Genomic DNA, 6,986 nt, shown 5'->3' with positions numbered 1-6,986 from the left:
AGAGACACGTTCCCTGGCTGGGCAGTGCACGGGGACGAGCGCTTGGTAATTAGATGGGTGGCTGAATTCTCAAGTTCTCGTCTGAACCTCAAAATTTAAGTTTATGTACTCAAATACAACCCCAGTTATACATGCGTAGCTATGCTGTAGCCATCACTGCTCACGTTTAATCCGAAAGAAATAAACACACAGAGCAAATGAAAAATATGGAAGCTGGTTTGGTAGGCAGGAGGAACAGGAGAACCAAATGCTTCTCTAGCTAGAATTTCCCTTCCTCTATCATGGCTGTGATGGATTGCAGCTTATAAAGGCAAGCCCATATGACAGGAGGATTGGACTACGGGATTCGTGGAAATGAGGGTCTAATTAAATGAGCTGTGCTTTTCACGGAGCAGGCAGGTTTTCATATGCCGAGAGATGGAGTTAAGTGGAATCAGCAGATTACTCTGCACAGCCCTTTCCTACCACTTTGCCTTTTTCATTTTTGTTTTAAATATGTTGAACAGGAAAAAAAATAAATGTAATTGATACCAAACAAAATAAACTATCAAACCAGAAAGGTAACATCCTAAACCTGAATTTCTGAGGTCTGACGTGGAAAACAACAAAAATCTCCCCTTTGCTTACTCCAAGTAATCCATAGATTCAACTGCACGCTAAAAAAACCCAAACAACCCTCCCCTCCCTTCACTGTCAAACATAACCAGCAAAGTTACAACGTGCTGACTGCAACCAACCCAAAGGCCACCCTACAGCCAGAATATGATGATCCCAGGAGAGGCCAAGTGCTGCATATCAGACCGTCCTTCTACTGATTAACACACAGACAAAAGTTGTCTCCTGTTTCCATCCCACCAGAAAGCCCTCGGGAAAGACCATTCCTCTTCATTGCCTGTGAGGAAGGAGGGATGAAGTTCCTAAGGGACAATAATAACTTTGGAAAGACAGCTTGACATTTTTTCCTAAAATGTATACCTGGTATTTTCTGCAGCAGAAAACTGCTTGGTCTTTCCTTACAAATCCAACATCATGTCCTATTTAACCATCTCCTTAGTTTTACCTGAAAGGAACTATATAATGGGAAATTCTAAAAGTTATCTGAGAGGCTGAAGAAATTTAATGTTTATTGAAAGGAATGTACTTCACTGAAAAATACATTTTTAAATACTAATCTCTATGTTTTTCTTCCTTGAAGGATTGTATTTCACAAACACAGACTAAATACTCTCAGAGAAAATACTCTCAGAGAAAAGCTAGGCTGCCTTCCCAAGAATAAAAGAATTTATAAATATTCCTGTAGGAGCTTGCACAATCCAATTGCAAGACAATTTTACATTAAATACCCAGTTAGGTCACTCTTGCTCAAGGAAATCCCTTTCTTACACACATAAGTATACTGAATCAAGGAAATATAGCAACAAATACTCAAAAAGAGTGTTGGGAAGATGAAAATAAGGAACTCCACGTCAGAGCATGTTAACTGCTCTACACTGCTGATCCCTCCCCAGCTCTCCCACCACACCCACGGAGCTGGAGCAGGAATGGTGGAGGAGGAAAGAAACTTTTCCATGAAGGGTGTGCTGTCCTACTACTGCCTTAAATCATGAGAAACTCTTTGGCTGGTTCATTCTCTAACTCATAAAATGCCTCCAGTGCACTGCATGGCTTAGTCTCTTGAAATAGCTGATTTCACAACAGAGTGCATGGTCAAATGTCACAACATTTTGGTCTGCTTTCAGAAATCAGCCATTTAAAAAGCCCCCCAAAAACCCAAACCACCCTTAACACTTCCACAAGTGCGGTAAGCCAAAAAAACCCAACCAATAAAACCCCACAAACAACCCAACTGCAGCAAGGAAGATTCATGTTAAACATTAGCAAGTTAATTGGAGTGGTCTAAATTTTGACACCAGACTTTTAGCCACCTACAGAAGGTGACTCTATATTTTTTTGAGGATTCAGCAACACTTCTGACTCCACTGGCTGGAATACAAGTCAAATGGATACCTGTATTTCAGGTGGTGAACTCAGGGGAAATCAATCCCAATCTAATGAAATCAATGCAGTTTATTTAAGCACAACACCCTGCTTATGGTGCCTGTGAACTTCCATCACCAGTTTTTCGTTGGAGATCACAGACTCATCTCTGTCAGGGAGAGCTGAGGGAGGGTTTCCTGCAAGGAGGTGCCATGAAATTCAGCATCATTCTGGTTAACTCTGCCTCAGCTCTTCCCAAAATTTGTATTTGCTGTTTTATTTACTCACCAAAGAAAACAGATTCATCAACGTGAAAATAAACTAATGGGCTTAAACTGTGAATATGAAAGAGTCCTCCTCTACTTCTCACTGATACCCTTCCTATTTACAGAAAACTCACATATCAATTAAATTCACCTGTTAATTAAAAGCTCGTCTGGAAAATTCTTTGCTAGTTGGAAGCAAAAGAAAGTATAAAAAAGTATCTGAATGCTGAAGCTTTGAATTTTAATTACTTACTCCCAGGTTTGTTTGTGATCCCTCAGGTGTTGGCTGGGCAACAGCAAAGAACTGGAAAAAAAGAAACAAAATTATTTTGTAATTCCTGCTGTGGGGAAGAAAATGTATTGAGAAGGCTTCCAATTCTTTCTTTCTTATCTTGTTTAGATTTGCTCTTTATTAATGTACTTATAAGAAAGTATCTACACAAAAAGGAAAAAGATTCTGGAAGATTACAGGCAACCACAGTGAATAATTGTTCTCCAGATTTGATATCTTTTTTTTTTTTTTAATAATATGAGAATTCCTATTGTGTTTGTCTCACAATGGAGAATATCAGTATAACTATAAATGAGAATAATGCTAATAAATTTGGAATAAAGGCTACAGTTTGTATCAGATAATCTATTACATATACATATTAAATTTGTGTTGTTTATTTTAGATGCATCTAAATAGAAAAGACATTAGCAGTTTAATAAAAACTCTAAGACTCATCGAAATATGATCCCTTCCTCTAGCTACCCGTATAATAACAGTTGGGGTTCTGACCATTTTCTTTCTTTCCTACCATTTTTAGAAAAATGATCTTTTTTTTAACTGATCAGAATACTTTGCTAAAAAAAAAAAAAGAGAGCCTGGAAAATAAACATGGAAGCAGGGGATAGTTTTTCTGCTTTTCCTCATCAAGATAATCACCCTCCCCCCCCCAAGTCACAATATTTTAATAACATGAAATTTGTAGTGTCCCTTTATTAGGGATAAATAGCTGAGACACTGATTTGGATCAGCAATTTTTCCAGTTGGAAATTTCATTTTGACCTTTTACAGGGGAACTTAAAAGATTTCATGAGGTTTCTGATGAATCTCTGCCTGTGAACAACTTGGCCATCTGAATCAGATGAAGATTTACACATTGAGTTCTCCAAAAACCAGGATGAGGACTTGGATTTTTTTCCCCCACGTACACACAACATAAGTACAGCTGTTTAAAAAACTTCAATTATCAGTTAAAATACTGTTCTTTCAAATTGACCTGCACACAACTAGACGACAACAGCACGTGTAATTGTAGTGACTGTTCACTTTAAGAAATCTTCCTCAACACACCTAAGAGCTTCAAATTGCACAAAAAAAAAAAAAAGGTCAACAGGCCCATAAATGATGAACAGTTTATTTGTTCTGCAAATAAGCCACATTCAAATATACTGAGGGAAAACACTAAGCAGGAGCTGAACACAGGTGAGTGTGGCTATTCAAGTCTGATACAGGTTATAGGACAGCTGAAGAATCAGATGCTGCTTTAAAGTGTGTTTAAGGGACAGGGAATATTAAACAGCTCAGATTCCACTTGCAGTAAGCTCATGGTGAAGGTTTCCTCATCAGACGAGCACGACTTTATGAACTGTAACAGCACAAGTCATTTTTGGTTATTACACTCATCTGAGTGCTGCTGGTTTAGCAGTGTATATTCAGTTATATATTCAGGTAGAGACTTTTGCTCACTGTGTACAGCTAAAAATCCTGGCTATTGTGAAAGTCAGTAATTTTAGTAGTCTTAAATAAATTAAAATATTAAAGTGTATTAGGAGTGGATGAAGAATAAATCATGAGAAATTCAGTCACAGTTTAAAAAAGAAAGAAAGAAATTGAAAAAAAAAACCAAAAAAGTAGGCAGACCTCTATCATCCTTTTTTTTTAGGTGAATGTCTTTCAAAGGAAGACAAAAGTTTATTTACTGCAGTAAAACTGGGGGAAACCCCACAATACATTTCAAATACCCAATCTACCCTTAATGAGACATTTTATGAATCTGTAATTCATAAAAGTATGCCTTATGAAAATTCAAGATATCAGCAGGTCTTATGTAGGTTACTTGTAAATATGACTTTAAAAATTAATACACGTTCTTTCTGGAAGAATGAGAATCATCTCTGCAAAAATGACAATGCCACATGCAGCTGGACGTTGACATTAAGAGACAAGGAAGTATTTTGTAGCTAACAAAAAGGGTGATTTGGGATGTTTCTATCTAAGAATTTATTCAGATACATCTCCTATTGTTATTCACAAAGGCTTGGCTTTTCCAGTGTGGGGCAGAGGGACCACGTTCACTCCAAGGCGATGAAAATGCCTTCCAAACAGCCCCTCTATTCTAGTGACAGCAGGGTGGGCTGCAGGCACAGCGGGATTACAACTAATGCACAAGTATCTAAGACAATAAAGGTGTTAGGATAACTTGGGTTATCCAGTGGGATGGGTAATATCCATCACTCCTGAAAAATTCATCCTTTGCATTTGCAACCAGCTACGTAGAAAAGCACGACATGAACCTGTAACAGAGAAGTCTCTGCCATGACTGAATGCAGACCAAGGCACATCAGGGGAAGCTCACCCTGAACTTGGTTTTTTAAGATAAAATATCATCTCTTAAGCCAGGTTAGGAATATCTAAACTCATGTCTCACATGATCTGTAAACTACAAACAGCAGCTGTTGCAGTGCACCTGACCCTTGACAGTCACTGATGCAATTAATAAATAAGCCACTGAGACTCAAAAACGTCTTTATATTACCAATTATGGTGTCATTGGACCCTTTTCTTCCTTGTATTGACTGATCTTCTGGAAATATGGGTGGAAGATAGAAATTCCCTGAGAGTTTTTCCAAACATCAATTTGTCCTTATATCTAAAGGGTGAGAAAATGTTAGGCATCCTTTCCTGCTTATGACTGAAAAAGCATGGAAAATACACTGCAGATTTCCCAGTGCTTTGCATTGTGCAGAGTCTTTAATAAAAATACCAGCTGAAAATAATTTTAAGTTCCTAGGAGAAATGGTAAATGCTAACGATCATTTTCAATCTAATTCTCATGAGTTTTCCCTCTCCTTAGAACTAGTTTCCCAAGTTGATTTTTTTTTTCATTTTTTCATTCTTCTCTTCTTGTATATTTCCTATACTTAAAATTCAGATGTGTTTAAACATCAACACAAAAACATTCACAATTTTGACTGTTTTCAGGCAGCATTTGTCAGCTCACTTAACTCAGCTCCAAATTGCTCTAAAAGAGGGGGGGAGAGTTAAAGCACAGTAAGGAATTCTTATTCATGGATTCCTGCTTTTTTTTGTTATCTTGTTGGCATTCAATATGAATTCCAGTATTTTCTGCATATTACTCTTCATTTGGGTTTCCTGAGGAGTGGCTGTTCCCTTACTTTATGGCAGCTGTCAGTGACTTCTTCCTAATAGTTATGAGACAGAATCCTCTATAAAAATGGCAAATCATATTAAGCTTCTCTATGATCCTTGATTTTCTGCCAGCACATCTGATCCATTTCCAGAGTACACCAGTCCGGATGTGTGCCTTGATTAATAAATAAACAGTTCCTGTAAAACTTCTCTTTTCTTCTACCATCTTAACCCTCCATGTTTTTTTAAGAACTCCGTGTTATATTTCAAACTCTTTTCTTAAGAGAACATCAGTAGTGTCTTAGGTCTGAAACTTTATAAATGGAGCCAATCTTTTGCTAGGGAAGCTTTTGGCAAAATATTTTTTTCCATGTATTGCACAGTCTGTTATCGCCATGATCAGCGCAGATTTTGTAAGTCCCAAAAACCTGGTCTCCTATGAGTGAGAAATTCCACTTCTCCAAATGAAGGGAAGGGATAATCTACGGGAGTTAGCATGGAAGTCATTCCCTCACTGTTGAACGCTTCTCTGGCTCTATTCGTGGCAAATATGAAAAAATACATCTGTCATTATGTTTAATAATACAGACATGCTTCATCTGAGAGATGGACTATAGCTCCCAAAATAATTTCAAGTTGTCACTAAGTATTTCAAGGGCTGAAATTAAAAAAAAAGTAGCTGCTGCCACCTTGACCTGCATCTGCACAACTTCTGCAGAAATCATTTATCAATTCCTTTATCAGTTAAAAACTAATTTACTGGGATTTACTGTTATATTTTATTTAGTATTCTATATAAATATCACATTTAACATATTTTTAGACTTACAATCTGCTTTTCTACACTCCTGTAGTGGTGCAGAGGAGGGAAAGTAGCCTCAGTTCAGACCTGCCTGTGCTGAGTGTAGTGGCAGCGCAGCACAGGAGGCTCCTACCAGCTGAACACAGGCAGTGTGGGATAATTTCCCAGCCTCTGGGATTCCACACCCAAAGAGTGTGGGATGGCATCAAAAGCTGCATTCTCCAGCACTATGCAAGACAGCTCTTTCTCAAATTTGACTACTTGTCCAACCCTGCTAATGAGAGGGGAAAACAAATCCAGAACATGAGCCGGCACTTTAGGCTGGTACACCAGGTGCTTCTGCTTTTGGATGAATGACGCCAGGATTGAGGGCTGGGTCACATTTTTTTCTCACAGAAATCACGGCCCTTCACTTTGAGAATCTCCAATTTACACCAAAAAATTATGGTGATGCCTTTCACTAATTCCAAGGATTCATACACGAGGGTGAAATACTCTGTCAGTAGAGCAGAAAGCGCAG

General features: G+C 38.1%; 1 long non-coding RNA gene across 2 annotated transcripts in view; it reads right to left on the bottom strand.

The window, feature by feature from the left end:
• Nucleotides 1-2,492: 2,492 nt before the first annotated feature.
• LOC114067276 overlaps nucleotides 2,493-6,986 on the bottom strand; it is a 214,759-nt gene continuing 210,265 nt past the window's right edge. For both annotated transcript variants that reach the window (XR_003573368.1, XR_003573366.1), the window contains exon 3: nucleotides 2,493-2,547. This is a non-coding gene — a long non-coding RNA (uncharacterized LOC114067276). The remainder of the gene's footprint in view (nucleotides 2,548-6,986) is intronic.

Source organism: Empidonax traillii, unplaced genomic scaffold, assembly GCF_003031625.1.
Source record: "Empidonax traillii isolate 1590-97213 ecotype Southwest subspecies unplaced genomic scaffold, ASM303162v1 scaffold22:size5013007, whole genome shotgun sequence".
In the NCBI taxonomy this organism is placed as follows: Eukaryota; Metazoa; Chordata; class Aves; order Passeriformes; family Tyrannidae; genus Empidonax; species Empidonax traillii.
The sequence above is the reverse complement of the archived record's forward strand: the minus strand, read 5'-3'. Positions and strand labels throughout refer to the sequence as shown.